A 20,548-nucleotide genomic window follows, 5' to 3' on the forward strand; every position below is an offset into this window, starting at 1 on the left:
TAGTCAGAATTTTGCGGGAATGCGCCCCAGACATGATCCGCTGCATCGTCGGTCTTCTGACAAAGAAGAGGAGGAGGAATACAGCACAATGAAGATCCTGGAGCTTAAAGATAAGTGTCGCTAATTAATTAGGTAAATTTTATGATTTGCCTATATATATATATATATATCTTGTACCAATCCAATCCTTCAGAATATGCGATAAGTTAATAAACAGACTGATCAATGTTTTTCCGACAGATCGTGCATTATATTGCTGACGGAGGGCCTGCGATGGATGTGTGATAGTAACAATGCAAGTTTGAGAGAAATGAAGATACATCCACTAGTTATTTAATAAGATCAATTATTGTGCTATCTTTGTGACATGTATCTTTCATTGAATAATATGAGCTTTGTTACTGTGCTTGGGACCCGTTCCTCCCGCATTAATCATAAAAATACTAATAATTATTCTTAGGGTATTTTAGTGTTTTTTGTCTTTTCCCTAATAGAGTTGGAGTACAAAGCACATTTTTCCTAGTAGAGTCAGAGTACAAATCACACGAAGGCAAATTCGCGAATAAGAAAGCTCTGCGTTGATAGGAGCTTGCTGCTGCTCGCCTCGCTGCTGCCCAAGGAGCTCCGTTTGCTACTCGCCGATCGCTATTGCAGGGCCTCCCCAGAACTCGCTACTGCCTGTCCCCCAATATCGCCACCGCCCGAATCCCTGAGGTTGCTATCTTTCCCACATTCTCCTACAGGATCTCACCCCATCAGAATGGAGTTTGTTCACACCTTCAATTGATCAACTTAGAGCGGTTTCCAAATCGGCCTAGACCGGCTTTATGACTTTCTCAAAATGCAAATTGGACTTCGCCTCGTCAAAACAACCAACATGAATATATAGAATGTCTGGTTTGAAGTTGAAATGGCGAAATTACAGATTTGGGAAGTTTGACGTCCTAAGCCATCTAGAAACTGGCCCAGGCCAATTTTTGTTGTACAGACTAGGTTGGGGTCATTTTTTTAGATTTTCATGGGCTCTTAACCCCGAATAAGACTACCCCACGATATGTATTAGAGGATCGCTGCCGACTCACGTATCCAATCATTCGAAAACACATATCTTTTATCTCCTTTGACTCTTCACTACTGGAAACAGATACTTTGCCGAGTGTCAAAAATCGAGCACTCGGCAAAGACCTTCTTTGCCGAGTGCTGCACTCGGCAAAGATTTCTTTGCCGAGTGCCGGCAACTCGGCAAACACGGGCACTTGGCAAAGGACTTCTTTGCCGAGTGCCAGACTCTCGGCAAAATCTCTACACTCGGCATAGGCTGCCCGTGAAACGGCGTCCTGTCACGGCCTTCTTTGCCGAGCGCCTGCGATTAGGCACTCAGCAAAGATTTGTTTTTTTTTGTTTTTAATTTCTTTGTCGAGTGCCCCAGATCTGGCACTCGGCAAAGATTTAAATTTTTTTTAAAAATTCTTTGCCGAGCGTCTCCACATATGATGTCCTGGTTTGTAAGCATCGTACGTGACAACGTGCACGAAATCTTCTGAAATTTTTATCATAGCCTCCACATATGATATCACGACATCTCAACAAGTTTCATGATTTTTGGACTTCGTTTGCTTTTTATAGAATTTATAAACACTTCACACGCAATTTTGCGGACATGTTTCGTGAACAAGATGTCCGAAATTTCAGGTCCGTTCCTGGATACGGCCTCTCACAACACTCACTAACATGCCTATCAATTTTCGAATCATTAAACTCCATTATTCGTACCACGTGCAGTTCAAATTTCTAATTTCCGGAAAAATTCAAGTAAATGAAATAAAGTAACTAAATATAACAAAAAGCCACAAAAAATCCCCAAATTGTAACTAGGAGTTCCTGGTGCTTTAAAAAGTCTGCACAAAAAAATTGGAGGCCAAAAACAAAAAAACTTTGCCGAGTGCCGGGGCATGGCACTCGGCAAAGGGTGTCTTTGCCGAGTGCCAACCATCAGGCACTCGGCAAAGAATGTTTTAAATTTTTTTTAAAAAATTTCCTCTTTGCCGAGTGCATCCACAGGAGCACTCGGCAAAGAAATAATAAAAAAAATTAAATCTTTGCCGAGTGCCGTCCAGAGGGCACTCGGCAAAGTATTTTAAAAATAAAAATTTTTTCTTTGCCGAGCGCCAGATCTGAGACGCTCGGCAAAGAATTTAAAAAAAAATTAAATCTTTGCCGAGTGACAGATCTGGGGCACTCGACAAAGAAATTAAAAACAAAAAAAAAACAAATCTTTGCCGAGTGCCTCCCTGATCCGGCACTCGGCAAAGCCGCGGACTTAGCGGTTTTTGACCGGCCGGGCAGTCACAGCCAGCCACCCCGCACCCACGCCTGCCTGCCCCCGCCTCCGCGCCGCGCCCACACCGCCCCGCTCGCCCGCGCCGCCACCGGCCGACCGCGCGCCCGCGCAGACCGGCCGCCGCGCTGCCTGTGCGCCCGCGCCGCCCGGACCCCGCGCTGCCCACGCGCCCGCGCGCCCGGCTGCTCGCGTCGCCTTGCCCTCGCTGCCCACACGCCCGGCCGCCCGCGCGCCGTGCCCTCGGCCGGCCCTGCCCCCGGCCGGCCCTTCCCCTGGCCGCGCCGCCCGCTGCCGTCGTGCCCTGCCCTCGCTGCCGTCGCGCGCAGGAGCAGTTTCATTCAACTACAGTAGGCTATATAAGCAATGACTTCGATGTGAATGAGTTCAAACAGGAAGAGGAGCAGGAGGAGGAGGATAGGATCGGTGATGTAGTTAGCAGTGATTTAGACGATTTTGATGATGACCAAGGAGGTACAGATGCTGTGGCAACACCGGCTGATGCCATGCTAGTACCGGTTCATACTATGCCATTACCAGTACGAACCGAGGTTTTACATGGTGTCCATGTTCAGGGTAGACTAGTCACAGATTTGGCTGCAGATGATAACCCCTATGATTCATGGGCCAAAATTAGTGAAGCGCAGCAGCCAGTTCCACTACCACCTTACACAGCGACTGAGCTTGAGCAACTAAGGTCCAAGAACGTACCTTTCAGGGGCGTTTCAAACTATAGGGATGTCAGCATGACGGATATGGCAGTTTGTGATACCGGTCTCCAGATGTGTAAGAATTCATTGTATAACCATGAGACAGAACCCCTTAGGAAGGGGATGATATTCAACACAATGTCAGAGATGAAACTCTTCCTTCAGGACTATGCTGTGTACCACCATAGACCGTACACCGTCACTCATTTGGACCAGGAGTTGAGGTACCACTTGATATGCAAAAATAGTTGTCAGTGGAGGTTAAATGCACGAAGGAGACAGAGTGATGGCAAGTGGAGGATAACTAAAGTTGTTGAACCCCACACTTGCCTAGACAATAGGGGGAAGGAAAATCATCAGCAGCTCACTGCACGTTACCTTGCCCATCGTATATTGGGCCTCATTGATGACAATAACGACATCTCGGTGTCTTCTTTACAACAGTCCATATCTGGATTCATTAGGTATGATGTGTTGTACGGAAAGGCTTGGTGTGCTAAGCAAATCGCTCTCGTGATTCGATGGGGTACTTGGGAGGAAGCATATAACAGGGTGCCCCGCATCTTATGTGCAATGCATTATTACAACCCTGGCTTGAAATGGTTTGTGGACACCGGAGGGATGTTTTTTCGGGACCCATTGAGGCATGTCCTCTATCGTGTGTTCTGGTCGTTCACGCAAACAGAACATGCATTCCAGTTTTTTTGAGTCCAAGTGCTCGGCCCAACTCGCACTATATGTTTGATCTCCGACCGTCATGTAGGGCTTCTTAATGCTGCAGGTGAGCAAATAGATGGGTTCTCGCCTCTAGTACATAGATGGTGCATGAGACACTTTGCCGCAAATTTCTGGCAGCGTCAGCGGAAGAAGGAGGTATGTGACAAAGTCAAGGCTCTATGTTGTGTACGTATAGAGCATGAGTTCAAGGAGACAAAGAGAGAACTAGACAAGATGGTAAATGTAGCGGGAAAGGCCTGGTTAGAGGAGCAGATGGAACGGAAGGCTCAGTGGGCGTTAGCATATGACGAGGGGGGTTTCAGGTATGGCATCATGACTACTAACTCCTCAGAGTCCTTCAACCATGTATTCAGCGGAGTTCGATCGTTGCCTGTGTCTGGAATTGTTGAGTTCTCCTTTCATAAGTGCAACGAATATTTTGTGAAGAGGTGGGAACTTGCACAGAGGAATATAGCTGAGCAGGGGCGTTTTGGAAAGGCCGGAGCTGAACATTTGAAGGAGGCCGAGGAATTGGCCAAGCAGCACACCGCCGAGCCATATGGACCCCACCGCCATATCTTTAGTGTACGGGGCAAGGGTGGCACAAGCTTGGGCAGCGAACGTTATGGTGGACGAAACTACCGAGTTGATCTTGAGAAGGTAGAGTGCAGTTACAACATCCCTCAGATCATGCATGCCCCTTGCTCTCACATGATCACTGCCTGTAGGGTTCGTGGGTACAACTATGAGGATCTACCATATATGTCAACCTTGTATCTCCGTTCGAACATCGTTAGTATTTGAGAGATGAGCTTCGAGCCATACCTAGACCCAACACAGTGGCCACCTTATAATGGTTATGACTACGTGCCGCATCCAGATATAATGAAGGTAGGGAAGGGTAGAAGGAAGAAGAAGCGACTGAAGGGGGACATGGACGCTATGAGAGGGTACGGCGAAGACATGTACGGCGGGGGAGACTTCTACGAGACCCATGGCAGGAATCTTTGCTCTGTTTTCAAGCAATCTGGCCACAAGGCTAGCCGGCATAGAAGACAACATGTGATTTTATATTGTGTTCGTATTACATAACAAGTAGTTCAAATTGTGCTATGGTACATAATGTTTATCTAAAAAATATTAATTTAAATACTCTAACCCTTTGTTTATCATTTTGTAACAGGATGGCCCCTCCCACGCCGCACCAGCTGTACCCCCTTCTTGATGTGGAGTACGATGACCCCCTTCTTCTACTGGACGACGAGGTTTTCAAGAGGCGTTCAAGGGATCCTTACATTCGTGGGACTTAGTTCATTACGTCAAACTTATGTTGAACGAATATTATCGTTGAAAACTTGTACTCATAAACAAATGAAAATATTATGTGCCAACTCGTCGTCCATTTATTAGCTTCATGTTCATTTTGTTAGCACAACACCGACAAAAACTCTATTGCTGCAGGCTAGCCGTTGGCTGACCGCGTCACTAACGCGCCATGTACTATGGCGCGGCATAGACCGCCGTGGCCTATGGCGCGGTAGAACCATCCTATGTGGCAACTAAACCCGGGCTACGGTGCGGCAAATGATTATGTTCGTTTTATAAATTTTGAATGCATGATACAAACAGTTGTGATCACTTAAGATCGATCATGGGTAATTCGAGTACATGATACATGGGTACAATACATCAGTAGTTCAAATCGATTAATGCATGGAACTAACAGATGTCGCAATCAAAAACTCTCAGTCAGAAACATATTGAGTCAGCAACTCGTTGTCCGAGTACCAATCCTCAACCACAACCCTGTTGCTGTGGCTAGGGTCACCTGCATTGCGCTGATCTACCTTTCGCCTGTAGTAAGTGGCCTCCGCTTCATCTGCGGCCTCTACGGCCTGAGTGAAGAATGCGTCATCATCCTCCTCCGCCTGCAAGCCCGCCTCTGCTAGAGCGATAAGCTCGCTCAGTCTGGCAGTGTCGTCCTCAGCCTCCTCCGCCAGCAAGCCCGCCTCTGCTAGGGCGATGAGCTCGCTCAGTCTGGCAGTGTCGTCCTCAGCCTCCTCCACCGGCAAGCCCGCCTCTGCTAGAGCGATGAGCTCGCTCAGTCTTGCAGTGTCGTCCTCCTCCTCGCCCCCCTCATCAGACACCACAATCGGTGATTCAACGGTGCGACCAGCTCGCTTTCTGTGCTCATCTAGCTTCTTTTGTTTTGCTTTTGGAGGTTCTTTGGGCCATTTGTTCTTAGGACCATACAACCACTCCTTGAAACGACACTTCGCCATTGAATACACCTAAATAACATGACATTAGTACATGACACATATAGCTCAACTTTTGAACAAATACACTTTGCACTTACTTCATGCTTGTTTGGACACACAAACTCCTACGTATTGTCAGGGTTTATCACGGCTCGATCTCCGCAATGGCACAGAGGAGGTTCCTCGAGTCGTCTAACTGCGGCTAAGTGCTTCTCCTTAGCCATCATTGGAGGGGGGTTAGGGGGAGGTGGAACCCACCGCTCGAAGTGCTCTCGTGGATGTCGCCCTCTCCACCAATCGTCGAAAAGGAGGTATCTGGGGTCAAACTTGTCTGCACCGTCGATCCACTGAAAGAAAAAGCACCTCTCATGGTCCTACATAACAAAAATTCAACAAAATATTAGTAACCTAGTAATACAAATGAAAAGAAAAATATACGGAAATAATTACTTACATTAAAACGACTGCACGTGTAGAAGCAACGAGCCGCTGTGTCCGGATGTCTCGATTGAAACACGTCGGCCGGACGACCACAGTCACAATTAGGGACAGGGAGTTCAGGAGGGACGGGGGCATCTTTGCTAGACTCATCGGGGTACATTTCTCTAGGACGACCCCGTTTTCTCCGTAACTGCTCCTGAAACATGTCTTCCATCTAAAACGGTTCAAATTAAACATCAATCAAAACAACGCAAATTAATGAAAAATATAATCATTTGCAATGGAACTAAAATATTATAAACAACAATTATAGCAACAAAAAATACGTGGCAAACATACTTCTAACTAAATCATTAACCTTAACATTGACAAACTCAAACTTATATCTTCACCATAGTTCACAAACAAATTTTTTCTACTAACCTTAACTCCATTCATAATATCATATCCAGCATTCAAACGAAAATAAAATATGCGTCAGAACCTTAAACGAGGACGACGAGGGATGGTTCTGGCCGGAGGGGGAGGCGCGCCTGCGTGCGGGCGCGATGGCTGCACCGGCCGGCCGGCGGCCTGGCAGGCGCGGCTCGCTTACTGCCTCGGCTAGCTTGATGGCGCGGGCGGGCTAGCTGGCATGGGCGGCCGCGGCTGCGGCGGACGGCGTCCTCGGCCACGGGCAGGCGCGGCGGCACTGCCTTGTTGCCTTTGTCGCGGAATGCCGACTGCTCGGGCAAGAGGCAGCGGCGGTGGTTATACCGGGCTCTGCCGCGCCACGGATCAGGGCGCGGCACTACCGCGCCAAGATCGGTAGCGCGGCAGAGCCTTGCCACGTCAGCGGTCAGCGGTGATGGTCGCCGCCACGTAAGGCCTCTGCCGCGCCGCCATGCATGGCGCGACACAGGCATTTGGCCGCGCCATGGCAATAGGCGTGGCCAAAAGTGTTAGTTTAAAACAAACCGACAGTGTTAGATTTAAAATTATATTAAAAAAAGGGTTAAAATTAAAAAAAATTCTAAGCAATCAATGTAGATAAAAAACTACGCATGAAGTGGTTTTGATACCACTGTAGGTATGCTACTCTAGCATAAAATAAATTTTTACTGCAATCAACTAAGATATCATGTGAGTAGGATATCAATAGATCGTTACCACTTGATGCGCAACGGAAGAAGAGTTGGAGCAGCTCAGTCCAACGCCATGAGCGTCAATATAGCAGAATTGGACATTTATGCTCGCGTGCTAGCAACAACCTCACATCCACCTAGTGTTCACAGCCTATTAACTTTGCCACGACAGCATTAGCGTCGACACAATATCCACATGTGCAGGGATAGAACGCTGTGCGCGGTGTGTGCTAGTGCATGCAACTAAAGAGGTAAAGAGTTGGTGGTGGTTCGGGTATGAAAATGTTGGACTGTGTCTCACCCCTACCCTTTCCCCTCATGTGTATAGACCCGTCTAACATGCTTTAGCATAGAGGCCCATTAGAACTCTCATTAATCAGTATCCTATTTTGTCCCACTTATGGATTGGATTCATAAGTTCAAACTTGTTGTACTGATGCATTTTCATGGAAATTAAGAGTTCCTTGTTGTACTGATGTATTTTCGTATCTGTTTTGTGTATGAAAACATGTTTTCATGGGGTACAAATATATTCTCGTGGCGGTTTTTAACTCATGAATTATTTTCATGAGAGGCACCGTCATGAATATGTTTTCACAAACCTAACTATGCCCTAATTTTCATGGAGGATACTCTCATGAATTACCATCGCGAGAAAGTTCGTGGCAGTCAACCGCCACGGGAATGTAATTTACCTGACTTCAGATTTGTGGCTGTTATCCGTCATGCATCATTTTTGTGACAGTATTTATATATTTCATGATGGTTTTTGCACTCTCACGGAAATTCTGCTTTCTGGTAGTGTGCGTGCAGTTTAGAACTTAATTTTGATGCTCAATCCTTTATACTATTTATTAGGTAGGTAATCTATTCATAATACTCCATATTACAATCTATTTCACGTGGACATACACATGTTTGTGTATCAAGCATTTGTGCTAATATTAGATTGGAGGTTGTCTATGCGGTCAATTATTGGTGACACATACAACTACTATAGATGGAGAACATCTATGCAGATTGCAATTTTTACTAGGCACACTATCATTCGACTGCAATTTTTTCATTGATGATACACCATCGGTTTCTGAATTCTATCATACTTTGGCTTTGTCTTAGATTGAACTTCTCTAACTTAGATAAGTTTTAAAATAAGTATATATTAACATCTAAATTTCAAATAGATTGCTCCACCAAAACATAATTCATGGATAACTTAAAGAAACCAATTTGATGTTTTGGATGTTGATGCACTTTTCTAGAAACTTGATCAAAATTGACACTGGTACAGAAAACGTTTTCACAGGCGGTGGTAGAGGCATTTATACAGGCGGCCAAGTCCACCGCCTGTACTAGGGGTCAGTACTAATCGGCCCACAGTACAGGCGGCGGGCTGTGAGCCGCCTGTGAAAAAAGGGTTTTCACAGGCGGCTCACTTTGTCAGCCGCCTGTGAAAACCCATTTTTCACAGGTGGCTCACTCTGTGTGCCGCCTGTGTAATTATTTTTTTTTATTTCAAATTTTAATATTTGCCTCCACACTGTACTATATTTGTCACACACACACACACACACACACACACACACACACACACACACACACACACACACACACACACACACACACACACACACACATATATATATATATATATATATATATATATATATATATATATAAAAGATATGCAAACATGAACCATAAAATTGCATCATACATACAACACATATAAATATTACAGATGTGTACACATGAAATCAAACATCAAGCATAAAATTACATATAATACATGTCATTTCATGTTATGAGTTCAACCATTTGGTGTTTACATGTCATTTCGTTTCAAGTTTAGACCTGCTAGGTCTGTCAGCGCTCTAAATCTTTCACTTGCTAAATCACCGGCTTCATAAAAATATGATCCGGTACTTGGAATTATTTCTCTCATAATAAAACCGCACAAGTCTGCTACTATATCTTCCATAGTTTTTGGAGTGAATGGCACGTCCTTTCCTTTGCTTCTCGGCTGGAAACAAAGTTTAAAAGCATCATTGACACATGTCCAATATTAATATTTCCAACTTTAATGAGAAAACTTCATACATAGATATTTTTACCATATTTTTGTCCCTGACGTATCGTCCCCGCTGCCTTATGAACTCACACACATAGTATCCACAGTAGACCGATCCAGGTGGTTGCTTGTGGCACTATGTAATTAATGAGCAAAAGATTAAACTAAAATTGTCATGCCTTGTGTATTATTTATATGATGATATGTGTTCGGACAACTTACCGGATAATGGTGTTGTATCGTCAATGGCACACTAGGATCTGAGCGGGCGGCGTCGACCGGTCCTTTTTGCTTCTTATAAAACCGCCATGCCCTGTAGATATCGAATATAAAACACTATAGTTATTTAGAAACTCTAATTCATATAAGTACGGATGTGGTTGCATGTTGGCTCACCTTTCTAAATGAATCAGGAATGTTTGATACGACTGAGGAGGATAATGTAAGGAGTCTAGGACAAGCACCTTCCCTTCGAATCGATAAATATAAAAAACAATCCAATGGTCACTGCATGAATAAACGAGTGAGCGACACATGTACTTAGGGTTAACACGATAATTTGAAGTACGTATACGAGGTCACGCTTACCCAAAGTTGTAGGGTGCCAATATAAAATCCCTGTACTTATATCTCAGCATTGCTCTACCGAGATAGAGGGCATATTTGTCCTCGTATTTTCGTTGCAATTCCTTTACAGCTTCTGCAACTTGTTCTGGTGTTTTGTCCTTCTCTATCTTTGCTCTATCTTCATTTGTAAGTACAAATTTGTGCATATTTTCTTGTAACCTGATTGGACTCAGGTAACCGACCATCGATCTTGTAGTTAACGATCTCTGCTCGTGGTCTTGCAAACTACATACAACATCCACATATTAGAGTTTATCACATTCCAAATTTAATAATAACAATGTGTGTGCATGAGTGATACTTACAGGCACCAGATTGTAATGAGTTGGACGTCAAGTTTCCTATAGTTCAACAGCAGGTGCATGTCCTCGAAGGTAACAAATGCCCCGCTTTTATCCTTGCCAGTAGCAAACACGTCTGCTGGTATGTCAACACTAACTGCATGCAGGCTAGCATTCACTGCTCTCATGTACCAGTCATGAAACCTTTTTATCGTCCATGGACCCTTTTCAAGCACTGTCCATTGCAGCATAGGCCTTCCGGGCACATAGTTACTGGGGACATTGACATAATCATCAACCGTTGGCTTTCTTATATCCTTAAGGGTCAATGGTGTATTTGATGGCGGTTCGACATGTACATCGCCACTTGGGGCTTCCTTTGTTGGTGGCACGGCTTCAGTTGCTTGGCCGGTGGCTTCCTTATTCTGTGACGGTTCGAGCTCAACGACTCGTGCCGTCCGCTGCTTTCCAAGCCCTTTCAGAAATAGAACTGTGCCTGCTGCTTTCCTCTTTTTTGGCTCATAGGGAGAAACCAATTTTGGAATTGGAAATTTCTTTGCCTTCTTGGAGGCCGGTGCTTGTGGGGGAGTTTGCTCTGCTTCCTTATGCTTTGGTGGTGGCGGGGGAGTTTGCTCATCTTCATTCTGCTTTGGTGGTGGCGGGGGAGTTTGCTCTACCTCCTTCTCTGGTGTTGTGTCCTTCTTGGCTGGCGGAGTCTGCTGCTCAGGCATGTTCTTGGCTGGCCCCTCGAGCTCATCCAGCGAGAATGACATATCATGTATTGGGGATGACGACGGTGGCTCATAAATATACGGGGATGCTGGGGCATGCATTGGCGATGCTGGCTGTTGACTTGTTTCGGCCTCTTGGGATGCTTGATGCACTGGTGGAGAGGGTGCCGTTGGTGGATCAATGAACCTTACGTACCGTCTCGGCCATTGTATGAAGTTCTTGATTGCTTGTCCAAGCTTCTCTATACCCTCAGAGGTTGGGATGTCGATGAAGTCGTCTTCATATCCACTCTCGACCGTCAACACTTCCACCCTGCAGTATGCATCTTGCATCTCGACACCATGGAACCTACGCCCAGGGATGGCATTGCCTGTGGCCACTTGCTTTGTATGCTGATTCCTAAGGCCATATCCAATTAACAATGAGCAAGGCCAAGGTTTATCAATATCGTCAACTGGATAATGATCCTGATTTGATGTTGACGCTATACTGCTTGGAAAGGGCATAGATTGTGTGGCCATCTCCTGGCTACCCAAGGGTTGAGCTGGGACATGCTGCATATATGAAGGAGCTTGTGATGACATCTATTGAGCAGACACTGCTCCCGCCAACCGCTTCATCACTTCAGGATCAGGGTTTTTAACGAAGTCTTCCATCAAATCCCTAAATTTTTTGGCAGCCTGCTGCTCAAAAATATCCTTCATGTGCTCCTTATGTCGTTCTCTTTTCTTATACATGCCTTTCCACTCTTCACCAAACCCTTCTTTCCAGGTGGTTCTGGATGAGACGCCCCGTACACGACCTGGATGCTCGGGGTTACCTACAACATGATATTTAATGTCAGTGTCGATTTCTATTTTACTCGAACAAAATGGAAAATATAATTTTGTTACCTAGAGCATGGGAAAGGTTGTCCCTCTCCCTCTGTGACTTGAAGGCACCTGTCTTTTCCAGGTTTGTTGCTTCCAAAACCTTCTCGGCAACTGGCTTGATCTCATCGGGACAGGAGATCTCATCGCTCTCAGTGTTTGCCTTCCGAGCGCGAAGCCAATTCGCACTTCGTTTTGGCACTATATCTGTCAATGCCAACTTGCCCTCTCTCCTCTTTGCTTTGTCTTCTGCCCTCCATTTAGGAATCTTGGTCTTGTAACCGCCAGTGCCGAGGTGGTGGTGGTACTTGTTCTTCTTCGCAAGTCTTGAGGCGGCTTGGCTCTTAGCCTTGGAGTCGTCGGAGTTTTTTATGACACTAAAATGTGCCCACTGTTCTGCTGTGATAGGGTACCGCTTCGTTGGGTCTCGCCCCTTCTGCAGCCACTTTTTATTCATATCGTGCCTATAGCCCCGGAATGATATTGCTAACTGCTTCATGACATGACCCTTGACCAAACCTTCTGTTCCCTCCGGGAAAATAAACTTAGTGCACAATTGAGTCCAACAATTCTTCCTCTTTCCTTCAGGCACCATACTCCAATCACTCCAGGTGATATCAAATTCTTCCTTTACTAACCATCCAATGGCGGCCCTAAATTTGGGTAGCGCCTCTAGAGGTGCTAAGGGCTCTCCACTCGGGCTAATATATGTAATCCTATAAACTTCTTCTAGAAATCTATTCCTTCCTCTATCTCCTCGTGCCCGATCACTCTTTTTCTTTGTACTTCTTCGCTCAGAGGATGTCCCGGTCGTTTGAGGCGCCGTGTCCTTATGAACATCTTGTGACTCTACCTCCATTTCGGCAACAACTTGAGAGAACACCTCCTGTCAATTAAATTGTTTACATGGCACGGAAGAAGGCCAGACAAGCACTTGACAAGATCAAGAAAGGTTGTCAACACAAAGATCTATATATATATAACGAGTTATTTACATAGGACAGAAAAGTACTCGACAAATTAAGAAAGTTTGTCAAAATAGCGCGCAGAGTTGTCTACAAGGCAAAGATGAAAGCAAGACAAAGTACTCGGCAAGTCAAGTAACTTTGACCAATTGGACAAATCATCCAAGGAATAAACAAGGCATCCAGGCAGAGAAGACATCAACAAAAAATCTTCATTCAAAAGAAGCATAATGTCATATTACAAGGCACGGGCATAAAGGTCAAATACATCAAGCCTCATCATCAGGAGGAGAAATAACAATATTAAGATTATCTACAATTCTACTAGCTAAGTCTTCAACTTCAGGCTCCATCCTCTCAATGGCATCAATGTACTCTTGACTATCAGCCTCCTCTGCTATCTTGGACAAAGGAGCCGCCAGAGCAAGAACCCGGACCTGGGCTAGGACATTCCTGGTACACAGTTGGGCGCACCTCTTCATGAACTCTTGAAAACGAGTTGGAATTCGAGGAATTAACTGAGCCCAAGATTGCCCATCATCCGCTAGGGTTCAAAGAACGTCGACTACTGAATGAAAAGATTTCCACAAAGCTTTTCAGTTTTCAGTAGCCATCGCCAACTTGCCAGACAAGTCTTCAATGGTTTTTTGGGCCTACACAAGATCTCTATCAGCTCCACGCCTAATCAACTTAGCAAGTGCAAGTTCCTCCTCAACATGAGTAATTACCTCCTCAGCCTTGTTGTGACTCGTACGAACAAGAGTCTTCATTTCGTCAACGCCCTCCGAGAGTTTCTGCTTTTCAACCTGGAGAGCTAGACAAGGCAACAAACAACAAGTCAGCAGAAAGGAGAGTTTAAATGCAGAAGAAAACAAAAAGAACCCGCAATACCGTTGCACTCTTTCTTCACGGCCTCCAAGTTCTTCACGGCCTTCGAATTCTTTTGGGCCTCCTAGAAAGCAGCATCCCTCTGCTTCTTGGTCTCAACAACCTGGGCATGAAGAGATTTTTCCTCCTCCTGATGCGTTTGACGCTCAGCCTCTATCTTGGCCCGGAGGAGCTCAAGATCAGCTTTCAGGGCTCTCACTTCGGCAGACAACTTTTTCTCATTTTCAGATGAGAAAAAGAAGCCGATATGATCATGAGAGAAGGACTGAGCAAAAAGAGACAAAGAAAAACAAGGCATAAGGATAGAAGAAAAGCGAACATCCAAAGAAGGAACGGCGAAAAAACTTACCTGACGCTTTTCTCCAAAAGAAGTCGCAAGGGACGATAAGCTTCCCCAGGCAGCATTTAACTCCGATAGCCGATGAGTGGCATCAAACCACTGCACCACATCATCAGCAAAAGACAGACCACCGGAGGCAGGAGAAGGAGAAGGAGAAGCCGGCTGAGGCGAAGAAGGCACGGCCAGAGCAATCTCCTGGGAAGCCAAGGCCAATCCCTCAGAAGGACCCACCGCAATGGCCACGGTCACCCCCAGGGCAATCAAGTCGGCAGCGGCATCGTCGCCAGAAAGCTTTGTTGCCCCCACAACCACTTCAACGACAGTGTGCTGCGAGTCTTGAGGCTTAGTACTTGATGGCACAAAAGAGGGCTGAGAAGAAGTCAACGGGGGGACGAGAGAATACAAAGGCCTAAAAGTTGATAAGAAAACTCACCAATAAGATCCAGAGAAAAGGAGAATAGAAGCAAAGAGACGAAGCCAAAATCCACTCACCCAGCCACCTTCTTCTTCGTAAAACAAAAAGTAGACCTCGCAGGAGGAACCACAGCAGCAAAAACATCCCCGCCACTAGGCGGTAGGAGCGGTATAGCAGGTACCAGAGCTATGGAAGAACTCGGCACCGGAGCCATAGAAGAACCCGGTGCAGGAGCCTCAGAGGAACTGGTACCCAACGACCGCTTACTACAAAAAGATCAAGACCAAAGTCAAAACAAAGAGGAGGGATTCAAGTGCAGGGAAATAAGAAAACAACTCACCGCCGCATAAGGGGCACATCATCATCCTCTTCTTCCTCAGTATCGACCAAGGACACCAAAGCGCTAGCTGAAAAAGGAATGAAAGTACTCGGTTCAAGACAAAAACAAGAAGACAAAGGGACATAGTGTATTAATATGCTCACCTAGGAGCATGCTAGCTACAAATGGAGTACCTGGACGAGTACTTGGCTGGCGAGACTTCTTGGAAGAAGGTAAACCAGATGAAGGACCATCCGCTCGCCCCCTCTTTGAGACACTACGTGGACCTCGAGGGACTAGACAAGGAACATATTCTTCATATACATCAACAAATCCGAAAGAAACTCTAGGAAACACTGTGGTGATTGGGAACTTACTAGTTATAGAAGCCCCAGCAAGGTTCTCCCCGGTATTCACCACGGTAGGGAGGACATCAAGAGGGATCGGGTCAATAAAGTTGCGCCCCAATCCCTACGAAAAGAATAAAACAACAAGACAAGGAAAATTAAGCAAAAATGGATACAGCAAAAGAAATACAGAAAGTACCCGTGTAAAGAAAAGAAGACTTACAGCTGGGGGCGGGTTGTTGGTGAAGAACTCAGAAATAGTAAGCGGAACAACGCTTGCTCCTTTTAGCATCTTCTAGAGACGCTCGAGTACCTCCTCATCGGTCAACTCAAGGGCTAGGACCATGCGCGAAGGATCCTTAGCCCTAGAGTACTCGAAGCCAAGGTGCTCTCGCTCCTTTAGAGGCTGAACACGACAACGAAGAAAACTTGAGACAATATCGAAGCCGGTCAAGCCCTGCTGTTTCAAGAGACTTATCCTATCAAGAAATGGCTGGATTACCTGAACCTCAGCCGTCGTCGTAGGGTTCTTATCCCATCGGTCATTAACCAAGGGACCAGATCTAGAGTGGACAGCGAGAGAAGAGATTAGATTGGTGGCATAAAACCAGTCGGCATGCCAATCCCTTACAGAATCAACCAGGTTATAGTCAAAGAACTTGCTCTTAAGACCCTGGTGAAATTGAATCCCGCAGCCACCAAGAACACTGGTGTCTTCGCGGCGGGGTTGGGGTTTCAGGCAGAAGAAGTAATGAAAGAGAGAAAGAGAAGGGGGAATTCCAAGGAAAGTTTCACAAAGATGAACAAAGACAGAAAGGTGAAGGACTGCATTAGGAGCAAGATGATTCAGGCAAATCCTAAAATAGTTGAGAAATTAATGAAGAAAGGCGGAGGCAGGAAGGCAAAGTCCAGCATGAATGAAGGAGACAAAAAGAACGATCTCACCAGGGCCTGGAGTAGGGACCCGATGCTCACCTGGAACTCTCCATTCAGCAATGGCTTTGCTCTGGATCAAACCATCACTGACAAGTTCCCGAAGCTGATCTTCGGTCGTCATTGGAGCCGGCCAAGACTTCTGGGCAGCCCTCATGGCCACGAACTCCTGATTCTCAATCACGGAAAGTGATGATTCCTCATCCATGAAGGTTGCCTGGGACTTGCTCGTAGCCTTCTTACCCATGTACTAACAGAGGCAAAAAGCAACTAGAGGAAGTGAAAGCTTGGACGGTGGCGCTAAGATGGCGGCGGCAATGGCGATGGCGGATTTCTAAGAGCTAGGGTTTCAAGGCAAGAGAAGGGCAGTAAAGAAAAAGAAGATGAAGGGTCTTTAAATAGATTTTACAGCGATAAAAATGGCCCACTAGGCCCGTTAAAGCACCGTGTGAGAACGCAATGGTCCATTTACTAACACAACTAAAATGACGGAGGGCACAAATCCACACAACGGTAATATTCAATGGGCAGATTTTAGACTTATCCATCCAGCACTATGGCGGAGTTATCAGAATACGACAAAAACAATCCGACAACCATGAAGAAAAGAAGGGCTACCTCACAAGGAACATAAGAACTCAGTAATTACGGAAAGAACTCGGGAACCTCATGAACAACAGGGATTATAGCAGAAAAGTAAATGACAACTCAGAAGACAAGATTTGTTCCATTACAAGCGACTCCAAAAATAGAAGATTACAAACCTTACAAGACCCAACGAACTCGGTACCATGAAAAGCAAAGTAGCAAAGAGGAACATGGACATGGCTAGGCTCTGGAACGACTACGTGTCCCAAATTGCTACTCGGAAGGACAAACCGCCATCGGCTACACTGTTTTCTTCAAAGGACAGATGCAGTGCATCCAAGGTGGAAATCAGTAGCATGGCAGGACAACATGGAGCAGAGAAGGCCGATAGACATCTATCTACCCAAGACCGATGTGATGCTGGATATGGTGTTGATCTGCACCGGACAGTCTCAGGACAGGCGACGAGGATCAACCCAGAACTGCCAGATGAAGGAACAAAGCCCACATCACAAGACTTCCTCCAACTACCAACACATACATCCTGGTACAATGCTGCTATGGGATTAGCCTACCTCTAATCCCTATCACAAGACTTCCTCCAGCTATGACAAGACACATAGGAACTACAAAACACGCCCAGGGGCTGTTCTACTTCACAAACTACCATGTTCATGACCACGAAGGTTTCAACAGAATGTTCAATGGATGAAAACAAGCACTCCGGGAGGGTATTTATAGATCAAAGGAGCGGTGCACATGGACTAGGAGTACCAACGAAATAAGCCTAACAAAGGACACCATGAAAAGATAGGACTCAATAATGGAAGACTCAGGCAAAAGGGAACAGTACTCGAAGACGAGCATATTTAGAAGAATATACCAACACAGTACAACCCGTGAACAAAAGACATTCAAACTCAACCACCACCATATAACTACATCTGACAATAGTAGACTATCAAAGAATACGCCAAGACCTCGCATCCAAGTTCTTCCTGAACAAAATAACCCGGATATATGCCCGGGGGCTGCAAAAGGAAAGATATACAGTTCTTTCGAACAACTCAGATTCAAGACCCTCCAACTTTTTGTTCCAAATAGCAAGAGGCTCAGGGGCTACACTCAGTGAGTGCACTTTTTTCAAAAAAGCGCACGTCACTCAGAAGACTTCTTCAAGACAGACGACTTCAAGGCCACAAGATAAAAAGAACCTGGACATAGCTATATCCGAGCCCTTTTCAACAAAAAGAACCCGGACATAGCTAAATCCGAGCTCTTTTCAACAAAAAGGACGGGTATATGCTCGGAAACCTTTCGACGAAGAATTAGGGGGATTTCAAGAAAAGACCCTCAAAGCTCCTTGTGCCAAACAGCAAGAGGCCCGAGGGCTACATCCAAATGGGAGTACTTTTTTCTTCAAAAAAGTACACACCACGCAAAGATCTCACGAAGCGCTACATGGTTTCGCTCAAGAAAGCACTCGGACGATGCTTGTTCCTGCTCGACAAGACTTGAAGGAACAAGACGAGGCTTCCAGAACTCAACCATGAAGTGCTCGAGGGCTTGTCGGTGCGGGACCCATGGGATACCCCGCAAGGAAGGTAGAAGACCTAGTCTAATTAGGATTCTTCTCCTGTAATCTTAGTAACAGTATTACTCTGTAATCCTACTAGGAACTCTCATTGTAAACCGACTAGGACTCTGGTCTCCTGACTATATAAAGGAGGGTAGGGCTCCTTGGATCGGGAGTTCAGAGAACAATTGTACAACACAACACTTCACTATCAATCCAACGCAAAGGCTAACGCCGACTGGACGTAGGGCTATTACTTGATCAAAGATCGAGGGTCCAAACTAGGATAAATTGACTGTCTTTTGCGTTAACCGTCGAGTTCTGCATACGCTGAAGCCCGAACATACTGTCCCGGGGACCTCCATGGTAGGCTATCGGTGGTCAAACATCAACAATGAGGCAAATAGAAAACTTATGCAACACATGAAGCGAGCACCCAAGGGTCATCTTGGTAGCCTAGATTCACAAGGTCCAGGACTCTCAATCGAATCTCGTTCAGTTGGTGTTGTTTGATCCAGCGGCATCGAAACAGGGCCACTGTTATATCCCTTCCATAGTCAAGTTCACATATCTCTTCAATGATGCCAAAGTATTGGATCTTTTGACCCAATCCATCGAGAGCTTCTATTCGAACGCCGCTGTTTTGGTTCACATATTTTCTATCCCTTGCGTGGGTATAGTACGTATACCCATTGATGTAATAAGCTTTCCAAGATGTCACTTTTTAGGTTGGCCCTTCCGCCAACCTACCGATGGTAATAGAGTCTATGGTTTCTCCAGGCGGTATGTAGGGGCGATTTGTAGGTATTTATTTTTGTTTGACAAAGTTTGAGCAATTCAAATTTTTAAATTTAAAAAATGACAAGTTCTAACGAGATTTTGAAATACCAAATGATTTCATTTGAAAAGTGATGAATACCAAAGATGTATAACTCATCAAGATCTACAACTTTTATTTTGGTGATTTCTTCATCTGACAAAGTGATAGTAAACATTGTTCACAAATCAACATGTCTCTCATATAGTTCATGAAACTACAAGTGATATATGAATTTATGAACACTGTTTACTAACACTTTATCAAATGAAGAAGTGACCAAAATAAAAGTTATAGATAGTGATGATTTCAACAACTTTTTTGTTGACGACTTTTGTTGTTGAAATTATTTAAGGTTTCAAAATCTTGTTTGAAATTGTCATTTATTGAAATTCAAAATTTGAACTGTTTAAATTTTGTCAAATAAAAAGATGACCAAAATAAAAGTTGTAGATAGTGATGTGTTCAATAACTTTTATATTCATCACCTTTACAGCTAAAATCATTTAGTGGTTGAAAATCAGGTTTGAAGTTGTCATTTTTTAAAATTCAAAATTTGAATTGTCCAAAATTAGTGACAAAGATAAATGACCAGACTAAAATGATAGAGCATGATTTTAGAAAATTTTAGGGAAAAACCCATCATATTTGGAGGTAGTGTGAGGGAGAAAACTAGTTACAAGCTTCAGCCACAGATTAAAAAGAGAAATCATATTTGTTCATCATTGATCATCATGAACAGTTGTGATTTTTCTTTTTAATCTCTGGGTAAAATTTATAACTAGTCTTTCTCCCTTATACTAACTCAAAATGTGATGATTTTTTCTAAAATCATGCCCTATCAAGTTACTGTGTTGATTTGGTCATTCTTTTTCATTTGACAAAGTTTGAGCAATTCAAATTTTCAAATTAAAAAAAATGATAAGTTTTAACGAGATTTTCAACCATTAAATGATTTCAGCGAAAAAAGTGATGAGTACCAAAGTTGTATAACTCATCAAGATCTATAACTTTTATTTGTTCATTTCTTCATCTAACAAAGTGATAGTAAATATTGTTCACAAATCAATATGTCTCTCGTATAGTTTATGAAACTATGAGATTTGTGAATAATATTTACTAACACTTTGTTAAATGAAGAAATAATCAAAAATAAAAGTGTTATACATAGTGATGAGTTCAAACACTT

At 44.6% G+C, this 20,548-nt stretch overlaps 2 long non-coding RNA genes across 2 annotated transcripts; both read right to left on the reverse strand.

Annotated features, from left to right (window-relative positions):
• Positions 1 to 5,800: 5,800 nt before the first annotated feature.
• On the reverse strand, positions 5,801 to 6,657 carry LOC136534544 (uncharacterized). The gene is made up of 3 exons (XR_010778738.1): positions 6,481 to 6,657; positions 6,125 to 6,400; positions 5,801 to 6,056 (listed from the first exon to the last, which is right to left on the reverse strand). It is a non-coding gene; the product is annotated as an uncharacterized lncRNA (long non-coding RNA).
• A 2,908-nt stretch (positions 6,658 to 9,565) lies between these two features.
• LOC136534545 (uncharacterized) lies at positions 9,566 to 9,919 on the reverse strand. Its single transcript, XR_010778739.1, has 3 exons — positions 9,885 to 9,919; positions 9,706 to 9,798; positions 9,566 to 9,614 (listed from the first exon to the last, which is right to left on the reverse strand). It is a non-coding gene; the product is annotated as an uncharacterized lncRNA (long non-coding RNA).
• Between the last annotated feature and the right edge of the window lie 10,629 nt (positions 9,920 to 20,548).

The sequence above is a fragment of the Miscanthus floridulus genome, unplaced genomic scaffold (assembly GCF_019320115.1).
Source record: "Miscanthus floridulus cultivar M001 unplaced genomic scaffold, ASM1932011v1 os_2024, whole genome shotgun sequence".
Classification (NCBI taxonomy): Eukaryota; Viridiplantae; Streptophyta; class Magnoliopsida; order Poales; family Poaceae; genus Miscanthus; species Miscanthus floridulus.